This window comes from Erithacus rubecula (genome assembly GCF_903797595.1).
Source record: "Erithacus rubecula genome assembly, chromosome: 12".
NCBI classification, from domain to species: domain Eukaryota; kingdom Metazoa; phylum Chordata; class Aves; order Passeriformes; family Muscicapidae; genus Erithacus; species Erithacus rubecula.
In genome coordinates, this window is record NC_136664.1 from 739,958 (window position 1) to 759,355 (window position 19,398).

Genomic DNA, 19,398 nt, shown 5'->3' on the forward strand with positions numbered 1-19,398 from the left:
ATAAAAGCAGATTCAAACCGATTACTAGGTACAAGATATCCTGGACTGCTGTGGGATGGAAGGGACCTTAAAGATCATCCAGTCCCACTCCCTGCCATGGGCAGGGACACCTTCCCCTGCCCCAGGCTGCTCCAAGCCCCATCCAGCCTGGCCTGGGACACTGACAGGGATCCAGGGGCAGCCACAGCTGCTCTGGGCACCCTTTGCGAGGGCCTGCCCACCCTCACAGGGAAGAGCTGCTTCCTTATGTCCCAATTAACCCTACTTCCTAAATATGTGCATTCGATATAGCTAAGTAATTAATATGTGCCTTGAATGAACCAAATCGTCCATCAAGTCTTTCTAAAGGCAGGTAGAATGTAGAGAAGACCTGTGATAAAACACACACACCTGCTGGGGCCTCTCCTCCGGCCGGCCCCTTCGCTGGCTCCTTCGTCAGCCGTCGCTCAGCGGGGTTTGGCTTTCCCTGGAGGTTCCTGCCTTCAGGACTTCTCTTTGAAACAGACCCGTCCTTTTCGTGTCTATCCCTTCCATCACTATGTTTAAACAGTAAATGCCGGTGATATTTGTAATTAACCAGCTCCGCTCTGTGCTACCTTCCCACGCCGAGCCCGCTCCAGAACCGACAGCTTCCAGCGCCCCGGTGCCCAGCGCGTGCCCCCTCAGGGACCCAGCGCGTGCCCCCTCAGGGCCGGCAGCGCGTGCCCCTAACGGACCCAGCGCGTGCCCCCTCAGGGACGGCAGCGCGTGCCCCCTCAGGGACCCAGCGCGTGCCCCTAACGGACCCAGCGCGTGCCCCCTCAGGGCCGGCAGCGCGTGCCCCTAACGGACCATAGCACGTGCCCCCTCAGGGACGGCAGCGCGTGCCCCTAACGGACCCAGCGCGTGCCCCCTCAGGGACCCAGCGCGTGCCCCTAACGGACCCAGCGCGTGCCCCCTCAGGGACCCAGCGCGTGCCCCTAACGGACCCAGCGCGTGCCCCTAACGGACCCAGCGCGTGCCCCCTCAGGGCCGGCAGCGCGTGCCCCCTCAGGGCCGGCAGCGCGTGCCCCCTCACGGACCATAGCACGTGCCCCTAACGGACCCAGCGCGTGCCCCCTCAGGGACCCAGCGCGTGCCCCCTCAGGGACGACAGCGCGTGCCCCTAACGGACCCAGCGCGTGCCCCCTCAGGGACGACAGCGCGTGCCCCCTCACGGACCCAGCGCGTGCCCCCTCACGGACCATAGCACGTGCCCCTAACGGACCCAGCGCGTGCCCCCTCAGGGACGGCAGCGCGTGCCCCCTCACGGACCCAGCGCGTGCCCCTAACGGACCCAGCGCGTGCCCCCTCAGGGACCCAGCGCGTGCCCCCTCAGGGACGGCAGCGCGTGCCCCCTCAGGGACCCAGCGCGTGCCCCCTCACGGACCATAGCACGTGCCCCTAACGGACCCAGCGCGTGCCCCTAACGGACCCAGCGCGTGCCCCTAACGGACCCAGCGCGTGCCCCCTCAGGGACGGCAGCGCGTGCCCCCTCACGGACCATAGCACGTGCCCCTAACGGACCCAGCGCGTGCCCCCTCAGGGACCCAGCGCGTGCCCCCTCACGGACCCAGCGCGTGCCCCCTCACGGACCCAGCGCGTGCCCCTAACGGACCCAGCGCGTGCCCCCTCACGGACCATAGCATGTGCCCCCTCACGGACCCAGCGCGTGCCCCTAACGGACCCAGCGCGTGCCCCCTCACGGACCATAGCATGTGCCCCCTAACGGACCCAGCACGAGCCCCTAGCGGACCCAGCACGAGCCCCCTCAGGGACCCAGCACGTGCCCCCTCAGGGACCCAGCACGTGCCCCCTCACACACACTCACACTTCCCCCGTCCCCACACCCGTGCGCGCGCTTTGAGCGTGCCCGCGCTGTGCGCTGGCGCGGGGGCACCAGGGGGCAACCTCGGCCCGGGAACCGGCGCGGCTGGGCCGGGCCAAACCCGGGTGGAACAACACGGGATGGATGAACACACAATAAACACACCCAGCCCCGCGGCGGGGGTAACGGAAAGGGCACGGCTGTGCCCGGGGGCTGCGGGGACAAGTGTCGCGTGCGCAGCGCCTCAGGGAGTGAGGGCAGCGGCAGGAGCATGGGAGGAATCAGGGGAAGGCTCGACTATCTCCCTAATAAATTTTGCCTCCTTTTCACACATCGACAATATTAGGAAGAAAGAACAAAACAGTTTTTTTAAAACCCAACTTCCACTAAAAAGGCTTTGGGAGTCACAAAATCCCAGAATGGTTTGGGAGGGAAAGGACCTCAGACCTCATCCCTGTCATGGGCAGGGACACCATCCCAGGCCGTGCCAAGCCCTGTCCAGCCCGGCCTTGGCGCTGCAGGGATCCAAGGGCAGACACAGCTGCTCTGGGCACTGTGCCAGGGCCTGCCCACCCTCCCAGAGAAAGTTCCTTCCCAATATCTCATCCAGCCCTGCCCTCTGCAGTGGAAGCCATTCCCTGTGTCCTGGCACTCCAGGCCCTTGTCCCCAGTCCCTCTCCAGCGGTGTTGGAGCTCCCTTAGGCACTGGAAGGGGCTCTGAGCTCTCCCTGGATCCTTCTCCTCTCCAGGTCAGTGCAGCACCCACACAGAACCAGGCTGTGTTCTCCAGCGTTTCAGAGCGCAGCGGGTACATCCCAGGGATGCTGATTCCCTATGGATCACAGCTTTCACGGATCACAAGAGGAACACAAAGTCTAGAGGACGTGCCCAGGCCATGGTGTAATGCTGGACATTCCTGCGCGTCAGGCTTTCCTAAATTATCTCCTGGGTAAACAACCTAAAACCAGCCTCTGTGCTCTGACGTGCACCGCCTTGTTTCCCTGGGCGTTTTGCCTAGGCGAAGAACCCGGGCCTTTGTCCCAGATTTTTATCTGAAGAATTGCATATATTTATCCAGGCTGGTCCAGCCTGACCCGGACTGCAAGGGCCCAGCCCTGCCCCTGCAGCCAGACCTGCCCCCCTTCTCCTCCCTCTCTGCAGTGACAACAAATCCATCGCCACTGTGTTCACCCAGCATTATCTTATCAAACAGAAAGGGGGGATAATATTGATCCCTTTCTCCGATTTTAAAAAGAGGGTGAGGAGAAAAAAAAGAAAAAACCCAAGAAGGGGAAAGCGGACAAAGAGAGGCGAAATCAAACCCCTGAGCAACAAAGGAAGAAAACCAGGTGGAAGACGGGAATTGTTTTCTGAAGGCCAGCTAAGTGGAGAATTGAAACGAGGGAGGCTCCACGAGAGGACTGGGGGATGAAAGGGAGCGAGGGTAAGAAACACAAGGGCTATATAAGTCTGAAAATGGCTAGAAAGAACAAGGGAGAGAGGAGACAAGAATGGAAACCTCTGATGTTGGCAGGAAATGTTGTGATTCTAAAGATGAAACAACTTGTGGGGAAAGAAATTGGGAAAAAATACCCCTGTGTATTTCCTAGGGTGAAGTCAAGCAGCAAATGAAGCACGGCAGAGGCAGCTGCCGGACAGCGCTGGGCAGAAACGAGGTGGAGCAGCGTCCTCTGAAGGAGAATTCGGGGTTAGGAAATTACATCCCTTCACAAGGCCAGCAGTTTTCTAAGCCTGCTCCAGCTGCAGCTGCAGATGTGGCTTAAAAACCCAAGCAGGAGGCCCGTCCCCTGTGGCAGGACTATTTATTCTGTGGCCATAAGATTATGGCCACGAGGGGAATAAGGGGAGATGGGGCTGGAGAGATCCTTAAAACTGCCAAACTCATCTGAGATGAGTAATAAGAGGCATCCATGGAGTCCAGGAAGAAAAACCCGATGGCTTCTTACTTATCAAGGAAATTATTACAGAAAAGTTTATTGTGTGTATTTTCACTGTCCCCTGCATGTTGGGGCTCTAATTCCTTTGGACGGGTGCCAGTGTGTTAGGAAAAAAATGCTGGGGAGAGGGAAGGAATAGATTTACTACAAAAAAACTGCATTCCTTCCAACCTTTCTGCAGCTTCTTAAAAACATACAAAAAGCCTCCTTCAAGCTGCTCAGTGCCATACCAATTTCCTGTGTAGACCTGGATATTAGTATATGTTTTTCTGTGTCTCCAAAGTTTCCCAAGTTACCTAATGCATGCTCAGCATGGAGCATTTTTAAATGAGTTAGTCTTTATTGAATTATGATTTCCAGCAGTCACTAATAACAAAATTCAAATTGCTCCAGCAGACGAGGATTTGAAGAATGCTGAGAAGAAACTGAGTTTTTAAGAGACTCTAGAAGAGCCACCCACTGGTTGTGTATAGTAACCGTGAGCCTCTCAACGGAATACTTCAAATAGTTAATTAGATTTGCTAAAAAAATAATAAAAAATCAGTCATTAGGCGTTCCCACTCTGGAGACACTGAATAAAGGCTGTTACTGGCACACCTACAGCTCTGGCAAAAATGAAGCTAAAAATAGGGGGGGATTTTAAATAAAGTTTCAGGTTTTCCTCACACTGTCCCTGCAGTGGGCACGATGCAATTAGCAACACATCTAAAGGAGAAAGAGGAACTTTTATTCCATTAGGACTTCTTTTTTACCTCGGGAATTTCTTCAGGCTGCTAAAGAGGCATTTTTCAAGCAAGGAATAATAGGGAGGCTCGGAGCCCATCCACAGCACGAGGGGCTGGGGAGCTGCAGCTCACCTGCAAACTGAATTTGCTCTATTTTGTTAACCATTTATTTTGTCTTTACTGGCTGTTCAAAGGGAAGTGTGATAATCCCACTGTTCCTCACTGGCTCAGCGGGGAGTTTAATCTAATAAAGCTATTACAGCCGAATGGATTAAAGCAACGTGAAGCATTAGTAATTTGAGGAGCAGTTAAAGAATGTTAACGCTGAGCCTCTGTGCGGATTCTTCTCCAAACACGATCCCAGAGATGAAAGCAGAGCTGCTACTCAATATGTCATTTTTCAGGCACAAAATTTAATTCTTTCAGCCTCCTCATCCAGATGTTTATAGTGAGGAGCAAGAGGCTGCCCATTACTGAACAACTGCTGAAACCAGAGGCTGACCAGAATGGGCAGGCTTTCAGTCAGCCCAGTTTTCATTAATCCTTCTGTTACAATAATATCTTTTTTAGAAAGAGAGATACGTGACCAAAGTCATCTGATATGATGTATTAGGATGAACTGCAGTATTAGAAGCTGAGGGACTTAATAATGTTCCATGTCTCACTCCCTTGGTGCAGCTTCACTGGCTGAGAGCCAGGGCATGGCTGGGCAGGGATGAGATGGAGGGAAGGATGGAGGGATGGATGGATGGATGGATGGAGGGAAGGATGGAGGGATGGATGGATGGATGGATGGATGGATGGATGGATGGATGGATGGATGGATGGATGGATGGATGGATGGATGGATGGAGGGATGGGATGGATGGATGGATGGATGGATGGATGGATGGATGGATGGATGGATGGAGGGATGGATGGATGGATGGATGGATGGATGGATGGATGGAGGATGGATGGATGATGGATGGATGGATGGATGGATGGATCTGGAAATGGAGATTAATACATTAAAAATTCCTCTTGTAGTCTTCTTTACTGTTATTTCCCATAAAAAAAAACCAGCTCCATGCTGACATATGCATCGATACATAGCAACAAGATAATTTCTAGGAAATTCAGGGGGGAAACTTGGAAACTGGACTTGAAGCATGAAAGTAGCTAGCAGCTTAACTATGAAAAAATCTATTGTCTCTACATGATGCAAGTTCCACTTAATTCAGTCACTGGTTAATTTGTTTCTTTGTTTAATATGATAGAAACCCCAGGGATCGAATAATTCATAATAAAATTATATTAGTACTTTATTTTTGTCATTTCTGATTGCTCTGAGCAAGCATTATTGAATAGTTTGATCGTGGGATACAGAAAGTTACCATTTAATTAATATGAAAGGCGCCTAAATTTTGAATAATATTGAAGAAAAAAGCCTTAGGAAGTGGCAGGAGACTCAGTGTGTTATTAACTCTCTTGCTTGCTGTGCCATGTTGGCTGTCAGCTGTGGGTGCAGTTCAAGCTGGGATTGAATCTCTGAAGCCTGGAGTGCTCAGAGCGCTGTGGTCAGCACACAGCAGCTGGGCTGGCACGGAGGGGAGGGGGGTGGGTGGTGCCAGGGGCTGCTGCTGCCCCTCGGGGCTCAGGGGCCACCCAGCACTGATATCAACCACCAGCTGAGAGAGCTCAGAGCCATCAGCTCCTCACTGAGCCTTGGGCAGTGGCCACCAGTGCTGGGGACACTCAGAGCCATCAGCTCCTCACTGAGCCTTGGGCAGTGGCCACCAGTGCTGGGGACACGTGTTCACACACAAAGAGTCACACAAAACATGGACATCAATGTTCTAAATTGAAATCAGCAAAGTCCACCTGCCTGACACTACCATAAGGCAAAAAGAAATTTCAGGAATTAAAGGGGCTCTGGGTGTTCCCTAAGCAAAAAAAAAACAAAAAACAAACAAACAAACAAAACTAAACTAAACTAAACAAACAAAAGACAAAACCAAAAAAACCAACTTGTATAAGAGCAGGAACCAGTAAAACCTGGTCTATAGAACCTTTAGCCAGGAGGTTTCACAGCATCCCTAAATCTGTGCCCACCTTTTAGCACTCATATAGTGGGAAGGCTTGTGGGACACCCTGGCCAAATCCCCTTTGGCACAAAGTAAGTTTATACTCTTTACAAAATAAGTTTATCCTCTTTAATTATGGTTGGTAGAAAATGTAACAGTTAATTAGCACAGGAGAGGATAGTGAGGAAAGAGGGGAATTGACAACACAACTGGCAATGAAAATCAATGTTAATAAGCAGGAAGAAATGTATACTGGAGGCAAAAACTAATGTATTTATAGACTCAACAATATCCCAGATCAACAGGGTCAAAAACATGTTTCTGTAACACATCCTGTTGGAGTGTCCCAAAGGAAGTCACTGCAGACCCCAACACAGCCAGGTTAAATCAACAAGATTTCCTAGTTAACTCTAATAAGTTTAGAAGGCTATTAGACCTTGTACCCCAGGGCTTCTGCTGGTCTTTTACTACAGGAGCAAAGGCAGACACATTTTGGGGTGGGATTGTGGGGCACCAGTATCCTCTGAGGCTCTTGGGTTTTCCCCTAGAACATGCAAGAACCATTACAGCCAGGGATGAGGATGAGCCAGCAGAACAAAACAGACTCTGCTTTCCCTCAGCACAAAGTCACATTAGTTTGAAATCCCAGAGTCTCTGATTCAATTTGGGAGCTGCAGTGGCGTCCCCAACAACGTGGCTCATCCATCTTACACTCTTTATGCTGCTGAGCCTCTCTGTGGCTTGTGAACCACCCAGCTCAGCTCTGCAGCTTTCATCTTGCTGTGCACGCTGCCCAGGATTACACCACACAGACATTTTTAAGGAACCTATGTATTTCTGCTCATATGTCTTTAAAAATGAGGCTTTCTATAAACACATCCAGATATTGTGATTTGACATTCCCACAGAAAACCCAATTGTCTCCCCACAGGAATAGGCCACTGAAGGTATTTATAAAGGCATTAAAGCTCATTCTGCTGCCTTCTGTAAAGACTGCACATATTCCTGTTTAGTATAATAATTTCAAATGCAAATCATTTGGTCTTTGTTGATATGACCACAGAGTGGGATCTGGGATGGAGCCAGAGAAGCTTGCACAGGTTTCTCTCTGTCATCTCTATTTCCAACATGCAAAGGCTTTTTCATTGCTGGGAGTAATTAAATAAATTTTCAGGTTATATCTAATCAACTCAATCCTCATTTTCAGGTCTTCAGCAGCTTGCCACTAGATTGGCTAACAAACACAGGATGTTGCCATTCTCCACCTTTCCTACCAGACACAGAAATGCTGTTTGTTATCAATCAGCTCCCTAAAGAGTTTTATAGTTGTCATTTCCAAATCCAGCTGAAGCATTTTAGAAAGTCCCCAGTGCTCATTACCCATCACTGCCCAATGGCCATGGATGTCTGCTCTTCCCAGGCTCTCTTTAGCCCTTACCTGCATGCAGAAGGTACTGGAATGGCACCATAAGACAACCCAGGACAGGCTGGTTAGTTAATATTTCTCTTGGGACAGTTTGTGCAGCACTCTCAGTTGATTTAACAGGAGCACCACCAAGGGGAGTTTGGCTGCAGGAGGCTGAGCTCCTTTGCTGTCAGCAGCATTCCCACCCCTGACTGTCAGCCCTCCTTGGAGAGCCTGGGGGGAGCCCAGCCCAGTGCTGGGTAACTCACCAAGGCACATCTGCCAGCTCCCAGCACTTGAGAGCTTGGTTATTTCCTCACCCATGAGATGTGGACGCTTGGGATGATTATTTAATGTATTTGGGAGCATTTAAGTTATTCCTCCCAACACCTCGATTTTCTTGCTTTGCTGAAATGTTTGACTCCAAAGCACTTCAGGACACATTGTCCCTCGACAGAGGGAAGGTGAGAAAACAGCCAGGCCACTTCCCTTCCCCCTCCTCCCTGCCCTGCTATTCCTCTGAGACCTGCAGCATCATCCAGCACAGTGTGGAGTCAGCCATGTGCTAATTCTGCACTTACTGCTGGCTCATTTAATCGCTCCATTTCCAGAAGAAAGTGTTTCTGTCTGCTAGAACAACCTCCCTGCTCGGCCTGGCTGCAGCTCAGCTCTGGCCACGCTTGTGGTGTCCTGGGAGAGGTGCAGCAGGGCCCAGAGGGGGCCCAGGAGCTGTGTGCTGTGGCATGGCAGGGGTGCCCACTGCACTGCAGAACAGGCACCCAGAATGAACCTGACCAGTGTTCCCTGTCCACTTTCTCCAGCTCCAGCATTACCTACCATCCTCCACAGGGAGCAAATGCCTGGATCTTATCTAAACATTTCTTTTCCCTCTTTCATCACCTTGTGTAGCCCTGCATTAGTTGTTTGGCAAGTCCCCATTGCAGCTTGAACAACTGCAAAACCAAAACCAACCAAGAGGCACCTGCTGGGAAAATAAACAGAAACTGACTATGTTTGTAAAACTTTTCTCCTTTGTTTTGCAAGATATTCAGGGGATATAACCATCCTCCTTGCAGGTAAATAGTTCTTTTTCTTAAAATTAAAATAATCAGTGTTTTTAGTGCCTGTCAAGGCTATGCAAGTACAAAATGCTGGAGGCTACAAAGGACAAAAAATAAGTCTACGGCTGAAAACATATATTATAACTGGTCCCTTAAACCCTGGTGTGGGATCCTTTTATCATTCCTTCATTCCAAGGTTAGTAGGTTATTAACCTGTATCCTGAGGGAGAAAAGATGCGCATCAATTATATCAATTGAATAGACAAATGAAAATCAAATTAAAAATTTAACATGTGCCACCATAATTACAATACTGAGCTACTATGAGGAATTTCAGCTGAGGAATGAAACGGAGAAATGCTTCCCAAGTGCAATTCACAGGAGCAGGAAATGTAGCCAGAGACAAGAATTCTACTGAAACTAAAGCCCAAACAGGAGAAAAATTTTTTTCGAAATCTGCCACCCACTGGGAACTTTTGATTGCAATTTTAGACTAGGATGCAAAAATATTTCGTTCATTTAAGCAATTAACTGTGCTTATATTGTGTAATTATATGTATTGGCATCGGCATACTGAAACAATTAAATAAACAATAACAACACTTCAGCCTTTCCTGGAATTTACACCTCCCAACAAGTTGCAGCCCCATGAAGCTTCCAGCTGGCAAAGTCCTCAGGGACTGGGGATGCACAGGCAGCTGTCTCCTGCCATGGCTGCAGGGGGCAGCTGCTGTGGGGAAGGCAAAGGCACAGCCAGCTCACTGCAGACCTGCAAGGGATGCCAGAGGGCAGAGAAGAGGCTGGACAAAGTGAAGCTCCTGGAGGAGGACAGGCAGGGGCTGGAGGTACCTGTGTGGCTAGAACACACAACATCCCCAGGGCCCAGGATAACCACTGGACACAGCTTCAACAGCTGCTTTAAAATGCTAAAAGAGCCATTCTGGGGATGTAGGAGAATTCTGCCCAAGCTGCAGCAGTGAAGCCCCCAGGCCTCCCCTCCCTTTGGGGAACAGGCCTGGCCAAGGTGCTGCCCCAGCCCTGGCTCCTCTGCTGTGCCTTCCTGCAGCACCCCAGACATCCCAGCACCAGAGGGGGACAAGCTGCACTTGGCTCTGCACATGTCCCTGGACCTTCAGCACTGGCACTCGTGGCTGGGGCCAATTGCTCAGAGGCAAGCAGGGAACAAAGCACAGTGCTGCCATTTCAGTGCTATTTCTGTCTGTGTAAAATCTGCTGTAATTTGTTTACGACTACCAGATTCAACAATAGTGTGCAAATGCAAACCCACTTATGTTAATGTCCTCTCTCGCTCTCTTTCTCAGATCAGATTCTGAATAAAAATTAGGTAAATACTCTGTTTGAAAATATATAAGATGAGAACTGGTTGGGGAGGGAGCAAGAGAACCTCCAAATGCACCGTCCTATCAACCACATTATTTTTTTTTACTTAATAACTTAAGTGTACTGTTAGTGAAATTACAACCTGCTTGTGACACAATAAATTTACAACAAAACTCATTCCATAAATTATTCAATTCGCTGACTCCAACGATGCTGGGAAATATCACCATGAGCAGATGATTAGCATGTGAAAGAAAAGCCATCTCCAGCCTGAAACAATCACTGTCACACCTCCATTTGAAGATGCCTGGTGGAGTTTTGTAAAATTACCATTAGGAATACACATTTAAAGCTTTGTAGTTTCTATAAAAGCATTAAGTATTTGATTTACATTAGATTCATTTGTTCTTTCTTCAACTGTCTCTTTTTCTTGCAAACCATAACCGTTTGGATAAATGCTGGCTCAATCAAGTGTGCATTAAAACAAAAGAATTTAAGTTCAATAAAAGTGATGAATCAGAACTAGAAGCCAACATTCTCCTTCCCTTCTCTTCCCATGTGGACACTGCTGGAGGCCTAGGCACATTTTAGCTAGGCCTTTTTCTCAAATTCTAAGTATTTTTCTCAGGCCATGAAACTTTCCCAGCTCCAGCCAGGATTTTTCCCAGGCTGGAGACCTTTTCCCTATTGTAAACATAAGGAATCATAGCAGAGATAAACACCTGCAAGGTCCATGAGAAAGTCAGGGAGGAGAGGTGTCTCCTTCTCTGACCAATGATCTGTCTGTATTTTGTTATTCACCAACTGCCTTATTTAAGGCAATGGTTTCTTTCAATAAATTGCTCTTTCTTGCTCTTTCCTGCACCAAGCAGGGGAGTGTCTTGTTGGTGTTTTTTGCTGCTCTTTCTCACGCCAACATTCCCCAGGATTGCTCCAGCAGGAGACATGGGCCGGTGTGGGAGCCTGGAGAGCAAAATACTCTTGTCCCACATGGACAAATGTTCCTGGAGGGATAACCCAGGCCATGGACCGTTGGTATGGAGCTGTTGGATCAAATGCCAAGTGCTCCTCAGCAGTGGGAAGGAAAGAAGGTTGGGGATGAAGAAACATTTCTGTGCAGGTAAACAGCTCTCAGTGGACAAAACTTGGCATCTCCCAGCCCAACCTGAGCCACAGCTTTTTGGAAAGACACCAAATGAAAATTTTAGCCAGTATTCAGCAGTGGGATCTGCACATTCCCAACTACAGGGAATGAGACTATTCAAAGTAACTGGTGCCCAAGTGTCAGCAGCAGCTACCACAAGCATGAGCAAAATCACTGGAAATGTTCTTCTGCAGTCATCCCTTAAAACTGCTCTGATAGAGCAAGGAAAAGATTCAGCCTCCCTGTGTGCTTTGCTTTTAGCCTAACTGTTTGAAGAGCTGTCTTTCTTGCATTCTGTGGCTCTGCAGGCACCTGTGCCATCGCTGATGAACGACCCCACCCAGCCACTGCCAGGCCCACCAGGGAGAGCAGGCTGAGGGAGGAACATCCTGCACTGTTTTCTCAGGTGACACAGATGAATTATCAAAATGCCTCCACACAAAAGACCCTTCTGATGCAGGCTCATGTCACATAAACATCTTACCCATTCGAGGTGTTGAAAAGGCTTTCAGCATCTTCTGCCTGCTGGATTTCCCAGGTAGAGAAGTTCAAGGGGTGTAGGTAAAGAATTTATTTCCCTGGAAAGAAGGAGGAAGGATTCTTCTTGTCCTGGAATCAAAATGTTAAATTTTTATAAAATACTTCAAAAGAGAAGTCCAACAGCAGCAAGTAAGGGATTCACGAGTCAGTGCCATGAGAAAATTCTCTTTCACAGACAAGAGTGTTTTGAAATAAGAGCTACTGGTTTTAAGCTGCATAATGACACACTGTGTCAACTTCCTCACCAGCCCTGCCACTTGTATTACAAAAATCAAAGATTGTTCTAGAAGTGGTCACTGCAAGAAATGGAATTTTTGCTCCTCTACCAAGAAACTTTATTGGCTCTGTGTGTGGCTGCCCTGCCCCATCCAGTGACAAACTGCTGGTCCCCGAGTTCATTAGCAGCACTCAGAGTCATTCCCTAACTCCTTCCTGAAGCCTCTCCCATCTGAAAGCAGGAGCTTACATTATTCATAAGGATAATCACAACTATGCAGGGATCTGTAGACGTGTAATGGAGAGGCTGGCTTGTATCCATCCAAATTCCACACACTTCATGGAGCTTATGACTTTCCCATAAATTTTTGCAGCATGGGACTTGCTTCCATTCTCAGCCACTCCAGAGGTCCCAAAGCAGGGAAAGCTTTGGGAAAAGTTCTCATGCTCCCCCATGGAGTTTTATTACTTCTGAAGGAAGGAAATCAAGTGGAAATCTTGTGCCACCTTCCTGTGGGTTCTCCAGGGGATGTGTTTGCCTACACACCCTGACTGCACAGACAGGAGGCACAGAGTTCATGCTCTGAAACAGCACTCTGGAAATTCTGTGAAAATAAATATTTCCAAGGCCACAAGAACAGCAAAATCAAATTACTGTTGTTTCCACTGCCTCCATGAAAAAACCAGGGAAGGGCAGTGCCCTGCTTATGTGGGCAGCTGGCAGCCAGCAAGAGGACACGTTTGCAAGGCAGCTTCTGTAGGGATGGTGACCTGGAGACATTTCTGTCTCATCTGCCTGCAAGGAGCACCTGAGACAGCCACAGTCCTGTGGCAATGGCTGTGTGAGGAAGAAGGGAAGAGTCAAAGTCCAGTTAGGCTAGAAGAAGAAAAGAATTGCGTGTGCCTAACCCTGGGAGTTGGAATGATGTTTGCAGGTGAGATTATGAAATGAGGACAGATAGGAACAGTGTAGGATCCTCATAGCACATGTGACAGGAAATATCCCAACTCTTTCAGATGAGATTATTAAATATCAGTAATAAAGTAATAGATTAAGAAAATGGAGGTACTTCTAAATCCCTCAAATCTAAGACCAAAAAAAGATTCTTTTGCTTAAGCTTCAAACACATCCTGAGCAGATCCATGTCATCAGATGCAGCCCAGTGTGGAAGCAAGAGACAAGGCATTCACAGCCACATTAACAGCAATAACTGTAACTTCAGCAGAAGACAGAATTATGGAGACATTAATAAGTGATGAGATCACAAAACATCTGGAGAAACGTGAGCTGATACAAAAAGTTGCCAGCAGAGTCTTATAAAGGGCAAATCTTGTTTGACAAATCTGCTGGAATTTTTTAAAGAGGTAACACAGACTCCAGACAGGAAGAAAACATGGGACATAATCTGTTTGGATTTTAAAAGGTTATTTGACACATCACAGCCCGCAGGCCAGTGCATTAAAGTACATCAATCAAAAAATGCACCAACTTGGAATGGACAAATGGAATGAAGGAAGTTCATAGCCTGCTGGTATCATCAGCACAAACCAGCAGGAGCAAAGTGGAGCCAGTTTTGTTCTGGGCATAGAAGGTGGAGAAGAAAATATCATAACAAGCATCCCTCCAGATGGATCACATCGACCCACAACATGGAGGACATCAATTAACACACTGCAATGGCCATGGTATTCATTTTAACTGGGAAATGAGGATTTTTAATATTAGAAGCCTTAGCACAATGGTGCCTTTGGAAGACACACAACAGAAGAAACTGGGAGAACCTCTAGGAATAGCTACAGAAGGTTTGATGATGGGCAGGAGGCTGACAGACTGATGGAGACACAGCCAACAGAAAAACTGCCTGAGCCCTCCGTGAGCCATGCAGTGGAGGAAGAAAGAACAGCCACCACTGCTGCAAGGCAAGGGCTGACTCAAGAAACAGCCACAAGTAGATGCTCTGCAGGAGACCCCTGGCAGCAAAGGAGAGCTTCTCCTGTCTCTCTGCAAGCTGCAAGTCACCAGCCAGCCAAGCACTGAGCAGGCAGCAGCGAGGAGACCTCTGCAGCAACAGGTGCCACCTTTCTCTCTGGCAGAGGAACCACCGCCCCTCACACAAGCCCTTGGCCAAAGTCCCTCTCCAGCTCTTCTGGAGCTCCTTGGGATTTGACCAAACTGGTCCAGAAGTATCCCAAGACACAGCACAAAATAGGAAGAAAACATGACAATAAGAATGTGCACCCTGGAAGGGGAGGCAGGAGCTTATTGTCAAATATTAAATGTTTTCTGACTGCAATACGGAGACTTAAAATAATTTTTACATAGGCTTTCTGGGTAAAAAGCACAGTCAGGGAAAAGTTACACTAATTTAAACAAAATTAATAAAGAAATGTTCTGCTTCTTTTTATCATCTTTCTACCTCTCATCATTTATCATGCAAATTAAATTGCAGTAATAGAAAATGTAAAGAAAACAAACTCTGCAGTATATTGAAACCTCTATCCAGCAAGAGATAAGGTTGAGTATTAGAAGGAAAGGTGCAGAAAATTAGCTGTCCAGACAATAACTGGGAGGGAAACTGGTTTATTTAGCCTGGAGGGATTTTTTGTTGCAAACTGACTAAATTAAAATCCAGACTATTATACCCAGTATCACACCAGAAAACGCCTTTTCCTTGCACTTTTAGATAAATTTTCATTGATCTCATTTTATGCATGATTACATTTTTAATGAGATGTACAGTATTTCGAAGCTAATTTTAAATGCCTTCTCCCTCTCCTTCCTCTGCTGCCCTCCCTCCTCCCACCACATACACACTTATGCTTGTTGGATTAACATTTCTGATAAATTGCTCGGCCAGAAAGGAACATTACCGAGAGGAAATAAATTACTTCCATCTTTCGCAGCTCTAGCATAGTAAAGTAACCTTTAAAATGGCCACTGTCTAATTCTGCCACCTTGCAATTCCTTCCAAAAGCCTCATTTTATTTCATGGAATGATTGTATTTGTTGTTGGTCATGCTGAACAACACATGGAGCAAGGGAAGAAGTCACTTTCCTACACTGGCAGTTCTGGCCAGAGGAACCAGCAATGCCTTGAAACTCAAAACTCTCCTCAAATAAAGAGTTTTATTGTCAGGATCTTTGACTCTTGTGAATAAAGTACAAAGCAGGTGAAGGTGGGTGAACTGGCCCAATGCCAGAGCACCGGGGTCTCGCCTTGAAAATATTGGGCAATAATTGATTTTCAGCATGGAAAACTTGGCTTGCACAAAGAAGTTTTCAATTTTATTTTCTTCCTTTGACTATTTTTGGTAAAGTCACACCCTGTAAAACAAAGGGGGAAATTGCAGGGACAAAGTATGAAATAAAATGCTGCCTCCAGCCCATCATTAAGGACCCAGCAGTTTATTTCCCTCTTTGATTTCAGGCTGCTTTTCGTGAAGAGGGGCTGGTTGTCCTGACAATTTCTCCCCAGTCTGTGCTCAGGAAGGGAAAATAAAGGAATAAAGGAGTGTGGAGGTTTTGGTCTCTCCTAAATGAATTTCAACTCGGTAATTTGCAGACATTTTGCAAACTCTCCAAGGCTGTTGTGAACTGCTGCCTTGCTCTCCGGAGGGAGAACAGGCTCCCTCCTCCTTCCTTCCCCTGCCAGCCTCTCTGGGGATGCTGTGGGTGTCACTGGACACCCTCTGCATTTCCCTTGCTGTGTTTGTCCCTGTGCCTGGCCCAGCTCTGGCACTGCAGCTGCAGTGGAGCTGCCTGTGGGGAGCAGGGGACTGCCCTGAGCAGGAGACAGCTGCTGAGGAGTGCAGGGGAAGGGACCAGGCTGGGACGGAGCCTGGGCTCTGGAAACCTCGGAAATGAAGGAGAAACGGAGGAGTATCAGCTCCAGCTGAAGCATCAGGAGCGGGGATTAGGAGTTTAGACTTGGGACAGTGGAAATGAAGCTGAGTAAAATGTCCCACAGACAATGGGAGCAGGAAAGAATCTTAAATGCAAATCCACGTTTCACAAAGGATTTATCATTATCCAGCAGCGCTTTGAGAATTAAGTGTTTCCATCAGAATTCTCGTCCCAGCGCACTAACGCGACAGACGGCGTGAGCCTTTCCAGATGTGCGAGTGCAGATGGGCTCACAGAGCTGCAAAGCAAGATTTCCCCTCTCCCAAATGGATGAATGGGACTGTTACACAACCTGGGAGGAATTATCACTGCCGAGAAACCAGCGCTGCAGGAACAGACAATGGGATCTCCAGAGCAGAATCCGCTGAGAAAACACACAAAACACTTGCAGAAAGGTAAACGGCTGAAGAGAGGGAATCTAGATCATTGAGCAAAATATGGCCCTCAGGCTGCACCCCCAGTTTCATCACCATAGAACCAGAGGATCCCAGCCAGTGGGATGGAAGGGACATTAAAGATTACCCAGTGTCACCCCTGCCACGGCAGGGACACCTTCCCCTGTCCCAGGTGCTCCAAGCCCCTCCAGCCTGGCCCTGGGCACTGCTGGGATCCAGGGGCAGCCACAGCTGCTCTGGGCACCCTCTGCAAGGGCCTGCCCACCCCCTGAGGTGGTTAACTTGTGTTATTATTAAGTTGTAGGTGTGAAGGTTAAACATTATCAGAGTTTTCCATGAATAAATGACAGGTCTTTGTGATGAAATCAAAAGTGTAACATTTCCACAGATAAATGACTGCAAAGATCTGTTACTCCAGGTCAGTGGGTACCTCAGGGGAGCACAAACCCTCCCCACACACAAAAAGCATTTTAGTGTTTCTCCCACCCAAAAGGCTTTTCTGGCCCAGTTGCATCCAGTCCCAGCATTTTACCCCACTGCAGGAGTGGATTTCAGACTGGGGCTGCTTTCAAGAGAACGTGTTTTCCAAATAATCCCAGACGCTTGGCAGGGAAATTGCCAAAGCTGCTTGTAGGCTGGATGTAACTTTTAACACTTTTAACACACAAAGCAATTAGTGCCCTGGTTTCTCTGGCTCTGCAGAAGGATCCCCTCGGTGTGCTGGCAGAGGCAGAGGCTGCACCAGGCTGGTACTCAGCAATGTGAACTCCAGGACAGTTCTGGATGGAAGGCTCATCCCTGGGCTCCTCCCGCATGGAGAGCAGCCCTTGCCTGGGGACAAGGGGCAATATCACACACAGAAACTCCTTCTTTGGACTAGGCACAACCAACTCCCCCCTGGTAATGCTGCTACTACTTTATTAAAATGCATAAAGCATCCAGAAGCAAAGACACCAATAAATTCTTCTGTAAAAGCAGAAATGTTTTTTTCAAATGGCTCCCCTAACACTAATAATCACAGCTCTCTTATGTGTACTTGACTCTGGTTAACCTTTTTCTGGCACTTTTTAACTTCTCCAAGTCAGGTACTAATATGGAACTAATGTGGGGTTTATTTTCCCTATAGGAATAGCAGAAAGAGCAGTGCACATTAGCGTAATCACGCCGGCTCCTTCCAGAAACTGCAGGACTTTACATCAAAGCAGCCGCATTATGGCACAGGAAAAGAATTTAATAACAATTGGGGGACTAAGCATTTTTTTAATGTTAAGGGGGTTTTATTGAATATTAATCCTATAAAATGCTCCTGAAAGTTGGCAGGAGGAAAACTGATGTCCCAAATAGTTACCATGGCCTTCCTCAGTGGCGGCACGCAACTGCAGTGTAATCAGAATTCATCATGCCATTAGCAGAAGGACAACAGCAAAGGAGACACTTCCTGCTGCATCCTGGGGCTTGAACAGCCAGAGCTGAGAACAGGCTCAGCATTTACAGCCCCAGCAAAACTCTCAAAGTTTACATGGGTTTGGGTTCAGAGCTTGCAGCTTCTTTCAATACAACTTGATATTTGGACTCTGGATTTTATATTCTGCTAAAGATTTCCATTATATTTTCCTCTCTGAAAGGTTCAGAGGTGCTGGAAACATGTCTGTAGTGAAAAGGAACAAGAAGCATCCAGAGCTTGGTTTTTTCCCCCTATTTCTAACTGCTGTATACTCTCCTTTTTATTTTCTTTTTTTTTTTTCCAGGAGGAGGTCACTCCACTGCCCAGCATGGCTGCAGCCGTGCTCCAGCCACATTAATCCCTGCCCTGCTGAGCTGCTGGAGAAACAGGAATTCATCTGGCACCAGCAGGGGAAAGACAGAAGGAAAAATGAAGAGAGGAAAAATGAATAAATAAATAATTCAGGCAGAGGATGAATACTTGAACAAAGCAGGACCTGTGTGCAAGGGAATGCTGGGCTGCTCTGGAGCAGAAGAGCAGCAGCCCACAAAGGTGCAGGTTTATCCAAGCAGGAGCAGTGCTGGGCAGAGCTGTCCCCTGCACCACCTGGACACACTCAGTGTGCTCCATGCTCAGCTGAGTGCCTGGCAGAGCCTCCTGTGGGCACATCCTGGGTTTGTGCCAGGCAGCTCAGCTGCTCCTGGACAGACACTCAGCACAGCTCCTCCTTTCCCGAGTGTCTGCTGGCCTCCATTCCAGGCCTTAGGATTTTTGGAGTAACTCCTGAGGCTGGGCAAAGGACCCACATGTGGAAAAGGCTCCATCTCAAACACCCCTCTTCTCCCTTTTTGCTGAGCCAAGCTCTGCAGGAGTGGCTCTCCCAGTGCCCAAGTCACAACAAGGTGAGGAGCACAGGAAGCAGAGCCTGGTGCAGGAGGGCAGGGCAGCACAGAGCCACAGGGCCCCACACACAGACAGTGCCTCAAGTCACCCTTGGTGTCAGTCTCTTGCTCTGGGATGCCTCCAGCCTGTCCCTTGCTGGAGAAGGAAACTCCTTCATTATGTCTCACAACAGTGTGTTAACAGCTCACAGCTGAAACAAAGCAAGTGCAGAAAACACTTTCATCACCATTTCCTTCCATCACTTGGGAGTTTGCTGGCGCTGTGGAGACGTTTTCCCACCCATTTACCATTCAGATACCCCAAAACAATGAGTGGAAGAGTTACTGACCAGGTGCAATGCAAAAGATGAGCTGTTGCCCCAGTCCCAGGCCCATGGTCAGTGCCAGGAGCTGCTGTCACCAGGAGCTGCTTTTGGTGCCTTTGAGCAGCCCCAGCCCCGCAGTGCTGACA

The 19,398-nt window shown here is 48.3% G+C and overlaps 1 long non-coding RNA gene across 2 annotated transcripts in view; it reads right to left on the reverse strand.

Moving 5' to 3' along the window:
* Positions 1-12,318, reverse strand: part of LOC306806773 — a 132,736-nt gene extending 120,418 nt beyond the window's left edge. The window contains exon 1 of one of the 2 annotated variants that reach the window (XR_013775568.1): positions 12,031-12,318. This is a non-coding gene — a long non-coding RNA (uncharacterized lncRNA). Of the gene's footprint in view, positions 1-390; positions 498-12,030 lie in introns of those variants that run through there. The other variant, XR_013775569.1, reaches the window with a different exon arrangement.
* Positions 12,319-19,398: the final 7,080 nt, after the last annotated feature.